Source organism: Triturus cristatus, chromosome 1_2 (genome assembly GCF_964204655.1).
Source record: "Triturus cristatus chromosome 1_2, aTriCri1.1, whole genome shotgun sequence".
Lineage (NCBI taxonomy): Eukaryota > Metazoa > Chordata > Amphibia > Caudata > Salamandridae > Triturus > Triturus cristatus.
In genome coordinates this window covers 1,126,303,776-1,126,322,004 of record NC_140580.1, presented here as the reverse complement: position 1 = coordinate 1,126,322,004, position 18,229 = coordinate 1,126,303,776, and the positions used below count along the sequence as shown (strand labels likewise).

Sequence of the window (18,229 nt, the reverse complement as noted above, 5' to 3'; positions counted from 1 at the left end):
AGCACATGCCGGGTCGGATAGGTCTATTACCGTGACCCGCCCCACATTCACTTCAGGTCTTTTGAACCCGTGCTGTGTTACAGAGCCAGGGGAGCCGAGCTGCTCGAGAGGGTCCCCTTTGGAGTACTGAGCTCAACTGACACAACCATCATTGTGTTGCTCTCATGCGGTTTACGATTATAAACAGCACGAGAGCAACAAAAGCACTGGTTCTGGTAAGAGCGGTCCAGTCTGGCCTGTCCCCAAGGCCTGCACTTACAAGGCATCGTGGGAGCAGGAGTATTACAGGATGTGGTCAATGACCGTATGGCTTTATTTTGAAGCCATACAGTGATTAGTCATTTTTTAGGTCTCGCCTGACCCAGCACATGCACTGGTCTGGTGAGACTTATTGAGAGGGCTCCAAAAAGTGCTACAAGGCCAGCCTAGAGCTACAGTGCATGTGCACGGGCGCGATTACTTTCACTTTCACGGCGGCCGCTTTGATGTTTGATCGTGATCACGATTGCGATCACTTTCACTTTCGCGGCCGCTTTGCATAGCCAATAGGTCTCGCTTTTGGGACCTTATAAGTATTTAGTTATGGAACTGTTGCATGGCTAAACACTTATAAGGTCCCAAAGGCGAGACCTATTGGCTATGCCAATGCTTGTCTGTCCCTTGCGGGGGACACAGTATTCTTCCCCATGTGCACAGCCTTGGTGAAGGCCCTGTGCATAATGTAAGTGGATGACAGCAGTCTCTTCACTGCCTCATCCTCTTTAGCCCAGACAGCCCTGAGCACCTATTTCCAGGCCCTGAAGAGTGGTAGTCATGCCTGCGCTTTATGTTTGGAGAGGGCTGAAAACGTGACTTATTCCAGTACGCACTGCCTTATTGTGTTTTGCAAAAGGCAACCTTTGAAGCCACTGAATACGTGTCCGAGTAGGAGGAGCTCCGTGTATAGAGGGCTTGCTTGTTGGAAGCTGTCAATTCCAACTGAGGAGTAAGAAGAGCGACAGACTTTCGCTCAACTGAGCTAGGTGGACTTGAAGAAGCTGGCATTCCCCTCTTCTAAAATCTACCCACCAACTTTCATCATTCCTTTTGTCTGAAGCATGCCATGGCAATTGGGGGCACAGTAGCAAACGGTTGGCGCTTCATAAACACCAGTCCTCATGCATGGCTCTTACACTACTCGCACCGGACATGTAAAGGTGCAAATGTACACACTCTTACATCCATGGAGGCCCACAGACTGAAAAGTGCTTCAACGCATCGTCAGGAGCAGGTAGTGACTGATGCACCATGCAACTGAATTGCAATAAAATGAACCACAAATAATTATGCACCCTCCACCTTCCCCAGATTGCTCTAATTTGTCTTTAATTTCTACCACCCCTTCCTAAATCGGTTTATGTGGAGAGAGCCATGCCGCCCAAATGGGATTGAGTTGGCCCAGAAGTACTGTGGTCTCTCCAAGCCCGAGGTGCCCATTATTAACGACGGCTTAATTTATTTCTTCCTTTTAAAACTGTTATGAAATATTGTAGTTGATTAGGCATATTTTTATGGAGATATGAATTATTTTATGTATTCATGCTTTCATTGTTTTTTTAACCGAATAATGCTTGTTGATGATGATTTATGGGAGGCTCATGCCATGGCCTACCTGTACAGGATGACGTTCAGCTTTCAATTAATGCAGTACGTAATACCCGTCTTGGACGAGGTCCGGGATGACCCCTTCATGAAGCCCACTTGGACAGCATGTGGAACATGACAGACCATGCAGTGTGTTTAGAGCCTCATGGGCTGAGGAAGTGTTGCCCTAGATGGAGAGCGGCGCTAAAGCTGTCCACTAAAGTAGTACCTTAGAGCAACAAGCACACCGAACACAGTAATCCAGGCCACTGTCAGTGTAGGAAGGTAGGATCTTTCTGCATAGTTACCCCACTTTTTGCCTGCTGCTCTACTGGTTTTTGACTAGTCTGACTGGGATTCTGCTAACCAGGACCCCAGTCTATCTGCTTTCTCCCTTAACTGTTATGTTATGTACTTTGGTACACTCCAGATTGTCAGTCCCTAGTTTATTGTACCCATGTACCCAGGGGATAGGTACCCCAGAGGCCTCCCATGGCATGTATTATGCCACCCCGAGAGGTCATGCAAAATGGAACTAGAGGCCTGCCAATGCAGCCTGCGTAAGTTGGTGCATGCACCACTTACGTAACATTTAGGTTTACTATATCTAAGGTCACCCACTTAAAACCTATATGTCACCTCTATAGCAGACGGCCTTAACAATCCTGAACGATACCAAAGAGGATGATGGACGGAGCGCTTGAGCAAATCAAACACTCACCCCCAGTCAACTGACCTGGGTTTAATCCATCATCATTCTTTAGCCCACTCCACCACCTCAGTTCAGACATGGCCAAATGCAAATCAGTCTGATCCTGTGCCTCATGGGAACAGTCCAGCCCGTACTGCCAAGCCAAGTCTTCCCTGGACCGGAAACAAGCATTCTGGGATCGCTTTAACAATCCTGAAGGCAGGTTGCTTGGTTCTAAGTGAGAGGGTGCCACTGCATGAGCAGGACACCCCTGCAGCCTACGGAGTCCATTCTCCCTGGTTGTTAGTGCTGCAGCCATTTACGACATATAGAGTGGCATTTTGCGACCGCGTAATGGCTAACTCTAAAACAGCTGAAAGTAACCCTATCGTGTTTGGTATCAAACATTGTGGAATCATACCTCCCACACTGGTACCATTGTGGGAGGTATGATTCCACTCCTCTGAAACAAGCTTTGTAAGGTCCCTGGTGTCCCGGTACCAGCCTTCTAGTCCCGGCCAGCCCAAAAGTGCTGCTGCCGACCAGAGACACAATTCTGCCCTCCTGCTGCTGAGCCAAGCTCGAGCAGGGGAAGGCAGAACAACAGGCATCCTGTCACAGGGAGGCGTGACCACCTCCCAGACAGGATTGATTGTATTAGGGCTGGGCAGGTGCGCTTGCCAGCGACCGAAAGTCTGCATGAGGGGCATATTTGGTGTCCCTGTGCATAGTCCAGTTCAAACCAGTCCTGGGAGCCGTTGGCTCCTGGTCTGGCGCAAAACTGGACAAAGGATATGAGAGTAACCTCCCCACTGTGCAGACCCTCCCGTGGGAGGGTCCCCTGAATCTGTCCAACCCTCTTCCATGGGTACAAAAGGGCTTACCTGGCTGTAAGACCCTTGATTCGACATGGACAAGATTCTGAACCAGAAACCACTGAACTTCGACCGTCTGGACACTCTGAACTTCGCTGGACTTTGTTTGGGCCCGACATAGTCCCCCACTCCGTCCAAAGCATTGTCTGTGCCCATGCACAATACAGGCTCCGTGCAGGATCTATGGAGCATCAAGGAGAACCAAAGTCACTCCCCTGCAACCGCCGGCACCACATCCCCATTGACCGGTCTGCTGCTCCTGAGCTCCTGCAGACTCTGAAGGTTCCAGCAACACAGGAGGTGGGTTTCAAAGTCCTTCGAGGTCCGAGCAGCCCTCTGATCAAGTCTGAGGTCAGAATCCCTCGTGGGGGCTGCAATACCCGTACCCCTGTGCACTGCGTACTTTTGCAAGTGCATATGCTTGTTGGCGTTTCCAAGTGCACTGGGCTCAGAGTAGCCCCAACCTCTGGCACTCTTTCCCCCAAAAAACTTCAGCCTCCTCGCACTGAGTGCTCCGTGGGCTGTTGCTTTGTGAAACTGCTCGAGGTCCCTTTGCGACTCCTGAGCCTCCGGGCTGTGGGTCCTCTAGAGGGGCATCTTTGCTTTCCTTGGGCTCCCCTGGTTGCTCCAGGCTTGCCCCGACTCCCCTGTGTTTGGTGAGTCTCCTGGACCTTGCTGGTCTGAACCGTAACCTCTCTTAACCATCCTCATGGGTTGCCGCTGCAAAGGCATGGGGGTGCTCCTGCCGAACACCGACCCCTCAGCACTCGACATCCTTCATGGGACAGCTCGTATCCGGCCCCTGGTCGTCCTCGACGTCTCCTGGTCCCGGTGGCTGCAGAGTCAAGAACCCCCTCAACACACCTGAAGCACCCGACATCAGTAGGCGTTCATCTACCGAGCCCCTGGTCACTCCAGAGTGTCCCCTCTGCTTTCAGGTACTCTTCAACAAGAATCCACCTTTGGATTCCGACTGACACTTTTCTTCTTCATTGCAGTGGCTCTTCTTCGAAGTCCTCCATAGGGATCGACGGCGGTTTCCGACGCCACATCAGATCTATGCACCCAGCTTCCCTGGGATAGGTAACTCTGGTACTACGGTACCCACGGGTGGGGTAGGTCTCCAATCTCCTAACGTCCACTGAGAAGGGTCCTTAAACTTTAAAACTGCAACCGCGACTCTCCGATAGAATTGTATGGCGCACGCGGTCGTGTTCCTACACTGCACCCGTCCTCCATGTGGTCCCTACTTACTCACCTTGGGTGGTGCCTTGGGGTCCCAACGATTCTACATCCTCAAGACACTGTCTCGACCAGAGTCGTTGTTCTTATACCACTATTTTAGTATATGGTTTGGTCTGCCCCTGGAGCCCACTGTGTATTAGTGCTACTTACGATTGTTTCTTTGCTACAGTAGTGTGCTTTAGGAGTATTTTTCTTGTAGGAGATACTGTGTCATGCTTTTAGTGTGTTATACTAATAAATACTTATTTTTAGAGTTACTGTGTGGTTTCCCTTTCATTTAATCAATACTGTAAGGTTGCATTCTGTTCAAACAAGCTGCTTAATATTCCTTCAAGACTAACCCTAAAGGCCGCTCTCCACAGCTACCACTTGGATAGCATTCTAAGGTTATCTTTGACCTCTTAAATCACCATAAGGGTTGCTTGGACTGGTACAAGGTGCCCACTTTAATTAGTGGACGGCATATACCAGGCCAACTTCTCACAGTCAGCATCAAAGTAAGGGAAATCTAAGTGTCTGAAGCAGGGTGCACAGTGTGTGCAGCACTGTCATTGACCCTCCTCTGATGCTCCTAAGTATACACTGAACGAGCCAAGCACCACACAGGGCTGACCCACCAAGGCTGGCTTTCTGTGCTGCAGTGACAGTGGCCCTTTTCAGGTACTGCTATCTACAGGCAGTCTGGGGTTGATCTGGCCTGTCCATGCCAAGGCAGGGCTGACGTCACTTCTCCCTGAGTGGTTGGGGCACCAACAAGTCAGCACCACAGCCACCAGTCTCAATGTTCTAGTGGACACCAAGTAGAACACAGGCCGCCAACGGAGACAACCTGAACTCTAAGTGCATTGGAGATGGAGAAATGCAAATATAGGCCATTTCCCTATTTAGAAGTACCCACAGTCTCAGCATGATTGCTCAGCATAGCTATAAAGTCGGGGCTTGAACGACAACCTGTCAACATATTAGCACCGAGAAAAGCACTCAGACAGGGCCGATGCAACTAGAACTGTGTTAGACTTAATTGAACTGGGTCTCCCCAGTAAACATTGGTAATTGAATAGCGCTCCTCCTTTTCCCAATGAGAGAACATTTGAAGCTATACATTGAGATCGCTTAAATGGACATTTTTAACAGCATCTCAACCTTACCACCTGCACGCCCTCCCTAAATCTGAGAAAGCCAACCAGTTCAGATGGGATCTGACAACTCACAGCAAACGCAGTGATAGAAAAATACCAAAGCTCGGACCAACAGACAGGAGAGCTGGAGAAGTAGACAGAAGAAGGAAAGGAAAGAGTATGGGGGAGAAAACAAAGCGAAGATAAAAGACAGAGAGCAAGAGGACAGAAAAGGATCTGGGAAAGGAGAACATTGAGAAGGGTGCGGGTGGACAGAGGAAGTGTTTCATCCTTAGTACAACAGATTATACTACTGAATTGATTGCAGGGCCGGATTGGAAACCAAAACCGTCCCTGGCAAAGTGCTCGGCTGGCCCCCCAGGTGGTTGGGACTGTGACCAAGCTGTTTGCCAGGGCCGGTTTCGGGCGATTTTGTTACAGGGGGCGATATTACAGCTATGCTGCAAAAACGGCCCTGTAACAAAATCGGCCCCCACCCTAGCGGCCCATTGCGGAAACGCCTGGTGCCCGCTACGGCCAGTCCAGCCCTGACTGAGTGGCACTTATTACAAAAATGATAGTTCTTACACATGAGCTTAGTAAAAACATTCTGCCTACTACTTTATAACACAATTTCTGATCTAAACATCAAGTCAGATGACGTGTGCACTCTATATGTGGCCTAGAATCTTATTATATATTGCACTAAATTGAGTCTATCAAATGAAAACAAGAGGTTTTTGTACAGTGCACATCCTGAACTTTCATATTTGAAGGAGCTCTCATATGAGATAATTTATTTATTTTGCATGTTTTACATACACGAACAAGACCCTTACGGGTATCGGGGCGCTTTACAAGGGGAGATATTTGAAACAAAACAACATAGATATGTACTACACAGAACAGCAGCCGTATTACGAGGTATATACATAGTTCATGTGAATTTGGACGAGAAGAGATTTCACTTCTTTTTTGAAAGATGCAGAGGATGGATTCAGTCTGGTTACTGGTGGCAGTGCATCCCAAATCCTGGGAGCAATCTCCGAGACTGCCCGGTTGTACGTTTTCTACTTGGCAAATCGTTGTGGTTTCAGTAGAAGGTTACTGGAGCTCCTTGAAGATCTGCTACCACAGGAAAGCACCAGTTTCTGGGCCAGGTAGCTCGGAGTGTTGTGATGGTTGGCCTTGTGAGTCATGCATGCGATTTTTAGTGTAATTCTGGCTTCGAAAGGTAGGCAGTTGAGAGCTCTAAGGTCAGGGGAGATGTGACAGTTACTTTTAGAGCCTGTGATGGGTCTGGCTGCTGCGTTGATTGATGCTCTTAGAGGAGCTGTCGTTGACCTGGGAAGACCGCAGCGAGAAACACTTCCACATTCCACTCTTGGGATTACTAGTGCTTGAACTGACAGTTTGCAGTCATTTGCTGGAAGGAAGGGCTTTAATTTTCTCAAGGTATTCATCTGAAAGTTTGCTCCTTTTGTTGCGACGCTGTGTTCCTGCATGTTTAGATTTCGGTCAAGCATTAAACCCAGTGATTTCGCAGAGTCGACAATAAGAGGTTGGCAGTTGAGTGCGGTTAGATGTTTCGGCCATTCTTGAATGATGGTAGATTGGTTGGGAGGTGCGATTAGGAGGAATTCAGTTTTGAGGGTGTTTAGTTTCAGATGGTTTTTGGCCAGCCAAGTTTGAGTTTTTTGTAGTGTTAAGTTCAGAGAGTTGATGTCCTCTAGAGAGTGGATCTTTAAATATAATTTAGTATCACCTGCGTACATATGATACTGGACGTTTGAAGAGCTGAGATTGTCGGTGAGTGGCTCCATGAATAGGTTAAAAAGTGTAGGGGAGAGGGATGATCCCTGAGGGACTCCTAAAGTGACTGGGACGGAATTGGACAGGGATGGATTAGCCTTGAATCTTTGTGATCTATTTTGAAGGAAGAGGTGAACCAGTTGAGAACTGATCCCGATAATCGCATTCTGTGTTTCAGGAAATCTTGCAAGTTGTGATGTTCGATGGTGTCAAAGGTCGAAGATAGGTCGAGTAGGATTAGCAAACAGGCTTCGTTTCGGTCCAGGATTTTTAGTGCGTCATCGGCTATATGGGTCATGGCTGATTCAGTACTGTGTTCTGCACGGAAGTCTGATTGGTATTGGTTGAGCAGGTTGAAATGGTCTATGTGGTTGGCAAGTTGTGTGTGAACACATTTTTCCAAGAGTTCGGCCAGAGTTGAGATGTTGGATATTGGACGGTAATTATTTATGTCAGAGAGGTCCGCCGTTGGTTTCTTTGGGGTGGGGGCTACCTGCCCGGATTTCTGGGAGGATTCCTTGAAGTGGAAAGATATTTATAATCTTGGTCCATAGTGGAAGCAACATCAGAATGAAGACTTTTAGGTAATTTGTGGGTAGAGGGTCTGTGATGTGATTGGAGGGGTTCAAAGCCATGAACACCTTTAATATGGCATCTTCTCTGTACGTATTGAAGGAGGACCAAATGGCGTTATTTTTGAGGTCATACTTTGGCAAGAAAACGATTGGGGTTCCTGGAGGGGGAGATGAAGTGTCCGTGTGAGTGTCAGTAAGAGTTATTAAGTCGTTAATGAGGTCAGACTTTAGGTTTTCTGTCTTCATAGTGAAGAAGGAGGAAAATTCTTCGCAGGTGGGTAGTGTGCCCGGGTTGGCTTGGGGGTGGGGGGGGAGGGGGGGGGGGGGGGAGGAGTAAAACTTTAGATTGTGTTTTGATTCGTTCAAATTGTTTTTTGGGTCGGTTCTTAGCTTGGTCCAATTGCATACTAAAAAAGTCTGCTTTTGATCGTCTGATCTTTCTATAGTAGGAGTTTCTCATTGTTCTTAGCAGCTTGAGTTGGACAGGAGATGTTGCTGATCTCCATTGGCGTTCAATTAATCTTAGGGATCAACTGTACTCGTTGAGTCTACCATCACACCATGGTTTTGAGTCTTTTGTGTATACTCTCTTCAATTGTAGGGGAGCAGCTGTGTCTAATATCAAGGTCATGGAATGAAAGTAGTGGTTAGTCAACTCTTGAACATCAGATAGGCCTTCAGGGGAAAGCAGGAGGTTGGCAGTAGAGGTTGTGATTAAGTCGGTACCGGCATTTTTTAGATTCCTCTTCCATATTTTAGTTCTTTGAGCATAGTATACTTTTACTGGTTCATTGATGAAGAATGTGATGATATGGTGGTCAGACCAATCACAGGCTGAATGGAATTAGCCTTGGAAATGACCAGATCTTGTATTGAGCCTTTGTCGTGTGTGGGGCGGTTACAAATCTGGGTGAGGTCAAGGTCAGAGAGGAAGGCTTTGAGGCTGTTTACCGCTGAATTGTTAACGTCATTCCAATGGAGATTGAGGTCTCCAAGGAATATTTGAGTATTTTGGTGACCAGAATTTGTAGTCACGATATCCTTGAAGTATTCGATGAAGGCAAGGTTGTCACCTGGCAGGTGGTAGAATCTGTGCAGTGAACATATTGGTTTGGTATGTGATGTCTAGACAGAGGTATTCGCATGAGGATAATACCGGTGAATGTGAGCGGTTCACTGAGAGACTGTTCAGATGTATGCAAGCAATACCGCCGCCTGGCCTATCAATTCTATCTAATCTGGTGATATCATGATTTGGGGATACCAGTATGTCGAGGATGGAGGTAGAGAATTAATTTAGCCATGTTTCGGTCAAAATTAGGAGGTCAGGTTCATGAGTGAGTATATCAGCCACATGTCTTGAAGCATATCTACAGTTTAGAAGTATACATTTGAGACGTGTCTTGATGGGGATTGGGGGTTCCTGTGTGAGGGGGACTCGCATAAGGTTATTTTCGACTATACCTCTAGTGTTGTGCTTTGGAACTGTGAGTTTTGGAGGGGATGGTTTGGATTGAGAAAGTTTATGAATGTTGTCCGTGTGCATTGTGTTATAGGTGTGCTGAGGGAGATCATAGGAGCGGAGTAGGGAATGTATGTCATTAGTCGATAAAGGATTTTTCCTTCGGACCGGGCGGGTTGAGGTATTGGGGTAAACAACTGTTCTCCATCTTAGGGGCTGATGTTTCAGGGGACGTGGGTGCAGCTGGTGGATGTAATTGGAGCGGTTACTGTGGAGGTTTGTCCAGGAGTCCTGGTCAGATCGTTTGATCTTGGTTTGAAGTAGAATCAGGTCACGTAGGATTTGGAGATCCTCTTTGACTTCTTGCAGTGAGAGTAAGATTTCATCAAGTCTGGGGTCTGGTTTGGGTAGTGTGCTTATTGTTTGGACTAGGGGTGTGGTAGGTGTAGTGGGGTCCTGTATGTGTTTTGAAGGGAAATTGTAATCTGGTTTGTCGTAATGAAGTCTACTTGGGTGGCTATCAGGAGGAGGAGGGGGGGTGGAATGGCGTGAGGCAGAGAGGTATGAGTTGGATGGATGTGAGGTGGGGTTGGGGCAGTGGAAATCTTTATAGTATTAAGAGTAGGGTTGGAGGTACGGGGATTCATGTTATCACCAGCGGTGTCTGTTGGGGTAGTGAAAATGTTTATAGTACTAGGAGTATAGTAGGAGATAGGGGGATGCATGTCATCTCCAGGGGTGCCTGTTGGGACTGGGGTGTTTGTATCTTCCGGTGGGGTCGTAAGAAGTAAATGTCTTGAGGGGGATTGAGGTGGGGAGTTAGAGTGTGTATTGATATTAGGACCGCCAGGAGGGTTGAGGGGGGGGGGGGGGAGGGGGAGAAATGTAATGTGGTTATACAACTTTTTCCTTGATGTGAGGAAAGAGGTTACCCAGTAGGTCTAGCTTACGGTCTGATGATTGTATGAGGAGGATCCCATTATGATATATGGTCATTGTTGCTGCGGCTTTGCAGAATGGGGAGGGAGTGATAGAGATCCTGAGGCCATGTGCTGTTTTCTTAGTGGAGGCGACCGAGAATAGGGCGAGGATGGCTTTCCTCCATCGGGCTCTTCTCTTAGTATAAAAGATGATGTTGTTAGTTATGTATCCTTTGCCTGTTGAGAAGTAGAGGTCTGAGATTGGGGTCTCGGGATATGATATTAGTAGGTTATGTTTAAAGCTTTTGGCTGCTTTTTTTGTAAGGTTAGGTTGGTACTTGATGGTATACGTATGAAGTTCTGTGTGCTCCATATTGGAGATGATGCTAGTCAGTATGGGTAGAGAGAGGTGAGGAGTGTGTGTCAGGCAATGTGATGTTGGGGAGGAGTTGTATGGGTAAGGTATGAGGGGGGAATATGTAACCAGTTTGAGGATAGGTGAGGGTGTGGTTGGGGGGAGTTATGAGCTGTTGTGGGCTTGGGCCATTAAGGGGGGCATAATTTTGAGTGTGCGGGATGGGATTGGATATATTGATGTAAAGCGAGATGTGAGGGGTAGTACAGGATCAGGGGGCATGAAGCTGCAGGTCTTGGGGTGTGGGGAGGGAGAAGGGGGGTAGCTTGGGCTAGCTCAAGTCTGCATAGGTACCGCCATGAGTGGACTGTATAGTTAGGGTGGTCTCATCTGTGTACCTGTGGAACAGGATAATTAAGAATGTCTGGACTCTCTAGGGAGCAACACATTGAGAGTGGGTCATTCAAAGGTGGCTGCACCTTTATCTGCAGATGACAAAACCTGAAAAGTAGTCCTATCACACTTTCCATTAGTTGATCTGGGTTTAAAGCCTGAAAAGTAGTCCTAGCACCCTTTCCATTAGTTGATCTGGGTGTTGTCCTGTTTCAATTTCTATTTGTGCCTTGTATCGAGTTGGTCCTTTCTTCTTTTTCTTTACTTGTTGTTTTTTAGGGTAAAGTCCTATGTCACTTTCTGCCTACCAACCTGTAATAACTAGTCCATTCTCTAAAGGTATACATTTTACTGCCGTTTTGTATAGTCGAGGGGTGGCTGGTGACGCGAAAATGAGATCCCAAAATAGATTCCTTACAGTGTGTTGTTGCTTCGGCAAAAAAATTATCCCAAAAAATGATCGGAATTGTATTAATGAAGAAAAAGGCAAATTTGTGAAATGAAATATTTCCCTAGGATCACACAATTTTAGTTAAGCGGGAGAGCTGGGATTGACCCCCAGGATCTCAGGTTTCACATTGTACAATTCAGTCACTAGATAGGTAGCTCTCCTTGCTCTCTATTTTGTAGTAGCTCACACTTGAAAACGGATTCAAATAAAGACAACTATGAGGTACTAACAATGTTTTCTAAATTCAATTATGATGAACTAACAGAATAGAGTACTTATCTTATTACGTATGTTTATGTCATAACTAAACTGTAAGAAGAATCTTAGAGGCTGTTTTCATAGAAATTGGAGGATCTCACTATTAAATAAAGACCCTCACAGTTAAATACTAAGTTTATCCTTTGAATCAGTTATATCCTAAATCATATTTTTAATTTTGCAATGTCTACTCGTTGTGAGATCACCAATATGTCCTGAATACTTTTCAGTACCAGATGGAGTGCATGTGTGCAGGTAAGATAATTAAAAGGCTTACGCGTGGCACTCTAAATTTTCACACTACAGTAACTGTAGAAAATAATGAATGCAGCAGGATATTGTCGCTTCTTTCATGTTTTTTAAAAATTCAAATGTTACAGCAAACAAATGATGGACGGAATGCTGACAATGCAAACATTCTCCCCCAGTCAAAAGATCTGGGTTCAATCCATCGTTCTTTTGTCCACTACGCCACCCCAGTTTGGATCCAGCCATATGCAAATCAGTCCTGAACCTGTGCCCCATGGGAACAGTCCAGACCGAACTGCCAGGCCAGGTCCTCCCTGGACCAGAAACAAGCATCCTGGGACCGGTTTCAGGGTATGTCACTCTTCTTCAGCCAGGCTAGCTTGAATCCAGTGGCGCAGTGAGCAAGGGACCCACGTCTAAAATGGGCCGTTTCCCACTCTTTTTTCAACCCCCTTTATGTCTGTCGGACTCACTTGCTTCAATTGGTCGCCGAGTTAAACTGGCCTCCAACTTTTACACCTCACCACTTTGAAAGTTCACCAGCCGCCACTGTACGCATTCATTTTAGTTGTTGAGTAGGACACATAGTAAATTGGCACACATGAGAACACATGCAGCTCACTTGCGTCCTTCATGTTTGTGAAAAGAATCAATTGGCAACCATATGATATACCAAGCCTTAACATCATCACGCAGTATTACCAACAAGACTCGAGTATCAGGAGAACCCCAACCATAAAAATTAGGCCCATAGAAAATCAATAACAAGAGGTCATTTACTGGCCACGATTATACAGATACTACTAGGTACCCACAAGGTTGACAATGGCAACCCAAACACCACAGTTCATGCCAGCCATTGAAAGTGTGCAGTTGACACACTTGTGCCCATTTCGATTGTATACCAGTGCCCTAAACTGTCTGCTGTGACAACTCCAGAGTAGTCTGTATGTCAAGATAATCCTGTGGGTGAACGCTTGGTGGGCGCACCTTCTATTGTAAATATGCACAATATTTTACAAAACATTCTGATAGGTAAAATGGATAACTGAATTCCCTTATCTACATCTGACCATAATTCCATATATCAATATTTCGGTGAGAAGAGAAACACAGAGAGCGCCATTATTCCACTCTCACACCTACTAACTAAAACAAGCATTACACACAGAATCATTACTGCCCATTCTCATACATCTTGTACAATCAGGTACCAGTTGGGCACCTTGGGTGAGAGACACACAGATTGTGTATCTTACAGGGTAAACTCACGCATTGTCACAAGGCTCTCCTTAGACAAAACCTCATGAACAAAGAGATAGCGTTGGCAGTCAGGTATTCTAATGTGTTACTATATATTTGCTCATAAAACTGTGAACACTATACTGGTACTTCCCTGTGGTATTACTTGCATCTTCACAGTGCAGGGATTGAAATTCAGAGCATAGCTGTGCAAGGATCCCCCCCACTACACAGGAGAACCTCCACCCTCCAAAGAATATAAAGGGAGCTTTATTCGTCTCCACTGCAGAACATCTACAAAGCTTTGAAGCAAAGTCCTCAAAAGTACAGGAATTGTGTTTCCACTTTATAGACGTCTCCCCATGCTGAGAGACCACGGTTCTAGCATCTCAAAGCACATCAACAATCAATGCACAACACATCTCTCTCGGACGGTCTCCAAGCAGCCCTTTCTGCTTCCTTTGGGGTGGGGCGCAATCCAGCTTCAGGGCCTGGGACAGTGAAGCCTGAAGAACACAGGGCACAAGTGGAAACCATCTGAAGTTAACAGCAGCAAGTCGCTGCTGCGAGTCACAATGAGCTCATGGGTTCAAGGAGTATGAAGGTGAGTAACAGTTAGGGGTGGGCATAATGCACGTAATCTGCTGCATCGTAATTATGAGTAATTACAGCAAAATCACATGCAGTTGTGCGAGGAGAGTGACCTAGCACTATTTTCTTAGTGCAAAATGCAACCTCGCTTCTGAAATGGACCCGAGGATGCATTTTGCATTAAGAAAATAGTGCTAAATGCAACAGAACACATACAGTAGCAGCCGCCTGAACTTGCTAACTTTGTTGTTTCTTTGCCTCTGTGGTAGGATTGTTGTGCCAAATTACTCATAATCACATGAAAGGGTGTACTTGCGTAATTTCCACTAATTGTTTTAAAGTTTGCCAAGTCCCGCCCCAGTGGGCGTGTGCCGCTTTGCATTTTGTTATTTGCGGTTCCACTAATATACATCCCCAGTGGGTGCTGTTGTATTTAGCCAATTTATAATGATAATGGCAGTGCGCACAGTTCTCCTGTTTTTAATTAACCCACTTGGCAAACTTTAAAACAGGTGCTCCACATTTGCTGCTGTTTCTTTGCCTGCAGCCAGTGAACAAGGACAGAGGATTGTCTGAAACGTGTATGGCTTTTGCAACATGATTGGGAATGGGAACTGTGATCACTGCAGCCTTCAATAAAAGAGGCGACCAACTCTCCTGTGTGTGGCGACTTCATGCAAGGGCAAACTTTGGTTGGATATATATGGATATATATAGATAGATATATATATATAGCTCATAGAACAGCAATAAGGGCCATAGTACATAAACTTCATTGAATGGAAAGGAGTACGGCCACTCTGAACAGTACAGATCAGGGTCTAGGCTTTACCATTCCAACTCTCTGTACATTGGACAGCCCATGGATTTGATCATTAGCTGACAGTGATTTCAGAATAGATTGCCTACAGGTTGAAGGGAGAAATCAAACAACTCTTTAACTGGCTGGATCTAACTGCAGCCATGTTCCAAAGAGAATCATAGTCCACACTGAGCTCTATAGGGAAAGAGCCAAAGTTATCTCCTCTGCACCTTCTGTCGTTATAGGCCAGAGCATGGCTGCTATCATTCTTTACATCAATGTAAGTTGAGGCGACAATGTTCAAGAAAGTCAGGAAGCTACACGCTTACTGTGCAGGAGTCAACCTACAAAACCCACTTCTAATGAAGACTGGTTGAAAGAAGACTGTGTAGAGTTTAGAGAGCTAGAGAAAACTAAAATGTCCTGCCAAGTATATGATTAGTGAGTCACTGTACGAGGGAGGCATAAATCCTACAACACGAGCGATACTATGTTCTAGCACGGTTGTTTTCCATCCAGATGGTCTCTTTGAAGCAGGCTGTTGTATCCACACAGCAATGTAAAATATATTTATTTCCTACCCAAGAATAGTGTTAATGACAATATTTCTGGGGCTAGGATAGCCTTAGGTTCCTACCTGGTTCCCTTCTAAATAAAACTGGACACACTAACAACTACTTGCAATCCATTTTCTGGGCCAACTTTTGCAAATCGTTCAAATTAGGTATTAGAGAACAGGACGGGCAGCCCCCTCAACTTCTAGCATATGTGCCAGAAAATGCAGAAGCAGAGCTCTGCTGTTTGCAATCAATTGCCCACCCCGCTTGCTACAAAATATATTATACTCCTTTATTACAATTCTTAAATTGACTCTTTTGGCCAGCCTCACTGAATTTTAAGTTAAACTTGGGTTTTCAACGTGGCTTACACAACACAAGCCATGTAAAACAATGGATGACACACACTGTGGTAGGCAGCATGTAACACGGGCACATGAGGAGGTGTGAGACACTTTGTCAGGTGGATGAAGCGATATATTGAAGCAAGGTGGTGGGGAGGGATCACCAAGCCCGGGAAGGGCAGAGTGACGATAGGGTGGCATTACTGAAAAGGGAGCAAAGTGATCTAGCAAGGGGTGGGGATATTGAAGGGTAGAGCAAGCAGGGAGCGGGTGAGGAGGGGCATAAGGTTGGCTCATGCTTGCTTCTCCGTGCCTCCTTTTCACAAGGTGACACTCTTCCAGCTTCTACAGGTGGTTTTGAAGTATTGGGTTTGTGGTTCCAAAATCGTTGTGTCAAAAGAAACCAAAACATGAATGATAATGGACCTTTTGTAAGTGCAAGAGGCGTCACACACCCTTTATTCCAACCCACACCCACCACTGTTAGTGAAGGCATGTCTGATATTATATGCCTTTGTGGGGCTCTCAAGCCTTCCACCAAAGAAAGGAGGTCAAAACAACAGCAGTACACCACAGGGCTGATCTGCCACTTGTCTAACCTGGTTTTTGCGCATTCTCTTAGAATGTGTTACGATCAGGGAAGAACTGGCGTTCACAATCTAGTAGAGCTAAAAGTGGGGTTTTAAACAAGGCCCATAACCTGAGTGCATAATCACTCTGGGTGCTTCCAAAAAATATGGGTCCACCTGTCCTCTGGGTTTAGTCCAGTGTACACAAGCGGCTGTGGATTAACATTTTGCTGAGTGGCATGCACTAGGCCTGGAATGTGGCTGCCAACTTGCTACATGAAGTCAGGACACCAAATAACCAGTTCTGTGAATTTTATGGATTATGGGAGCTGCGTTTGTGGATACCTTCTTGTGAAAACTGATAAATCTGACAACAATGATGCATAAGACAAATGCCCAAGACATGAAACTTGCCCCTCATCACACAGCAGGCAGTACAAGCGCAGAACAGAAAAAAATGCCTGGTAAACTGGTCAATGGCCATGTTTGTTCCTCATCTGCACCATTAGGAACTCGACTTGGATACTACCAGGAGATGCACCGTTACCCATCCTGGTAATACTGCACATGCAGATCTCCTTGTAATTCTCAGTTACTTCACATGTAGTTGTCAGTTATTCCCAAATTTGCTAGACCTGTATTTAAATGTAGTATAAACAGCTGCCGGCAATGGCTCTCACGGATCAACCATTTTCAAATTTACACTGGCCAAGTTCAAGACAGGGGACAGGGGGGTCCTAAGAAGATGGAGTTAGGTAGCAACCCTACCCTGAATCCTCAGAGAGCAACTCAAAGCGCGGAAACACCATACCAGTACCACAGATTTATTGTTATAAGTATGCTTAAGAACCACCAACAGTATGATAAACTCTTCAATGTCAAGCATATAGAACAAGCCCACTGCCACTGTGCACTTTTGCCTTATGGTACTTGAGTCATGGATTTATAATAGGAAGAACAAAATTAGAGCAGAATTCAGCAGGAAGAAAAAAAGAACTATATCAACCACTTACACCTGCTGTGGGACAATTTGGCACACCGAGTTACTAAAGCCTCCCCCCTCCCCTTTGGGATTATAATCTATGAAATGGCTGTGAGCCAGTAAACCATCCACAGATTAAAATAAAAATCAAAGGCAGTCTCCGTTTCCGGCTGTATTAAATAAACAAACACTTTGTTTAATATGTGCATAGGCAATATTTTATCAAAGCTGTGTACCCAAAGAGAAATAGTAGTAAATCATGCACAGCAGCAATGCGAGATTATTCCTTGTTTGCACAGCTGCTGTGTCAACAACATACACAACCGACGAGAAATTGATAAAATGAAAACATTGGGAGGCATGTGGATAAAATGCCAGCAGCAGTGGAAGAAAGGGACAGGCAGGCACGCAGCAGGGTCAGGCATTTGGAAGAAGACACTAGCCTGGCAGGCCTCTGGTCCCCCGGCCCGGAGAGGGGTTGTAAAAGCTTCGAGGGGCACGGGAATGTCTCCGGGAAGGAGACCTGACTGCCGCGGCAGCAGCGCTCTCATGCCTGCAGAGCCAGGCTCGCGCGGCCCGGCCCGCCAGAAGCCGGGGCCTCGCGTGGGCCGGGCTGCCGGCGCAGGCAGCGACGGGAGCGGCTGACAGGGAGCCGAGCCCCCGGTCGAGGAAGGAGGCAGCAGCTAAAGCAGATGCAGCGGCAGCACCGGTGCCTCTTACCCGAGCCGGATCAGGGGGACATAGCCTCTCCGCTTCCTCCTGGCGACCTCCGGGCCTTCCCCTCCGGAGCCGAGTGATGAGAAAAGAGCACAAGTCACGTCAAGGGGTGTTTGGACATTTCAACTTTGTGCTTCTGATCCGCGAAAACATGCTGGAGAGCCTCGGCGGATATAACAACAGAGCCGGGGCCCGGGACAGCGCCCCCTCTGGTCAAGACGGGCGCTGCCGGCTGCGTGCAGCGGGAGCAGGGAGCAGGGCTGTGTGGGCAGAGCAGCTTTTGGGAGCTAGAGCCGGGGTTGGCACTGCCAGCCTGATATGCAATCACAAACTCCACGCTGTGGGGAGAACCCGTGCAATTATAAGATTCACACTGAAGGTAAAATCCATGCACTTAT

General features: G+C 46.6%; 1 protein-coding gene across 1 annotated transcript in view; it reads right to left on the bottom strand.

The window, feature by feature from the left end:
* Positions 1–18,024, bottom strand: part of MVB12B (multivesicular body subunit 12B) — a 390,107-nt gene extending 372,083 nt beyond the window's left edge. Inside the window, exon 1 of the mRNA XM_085613813.1 lies at positions 17,835–18,024. The gene's annotated coding sequence lies outside the window, so the exon portion shown is untranslated. The remainder of the gene's footprint in view (positions 1–17,834) is intronic.
* Between the last annotated feature and the right edge of the window lie 205 nt (positions 18,025–18,229).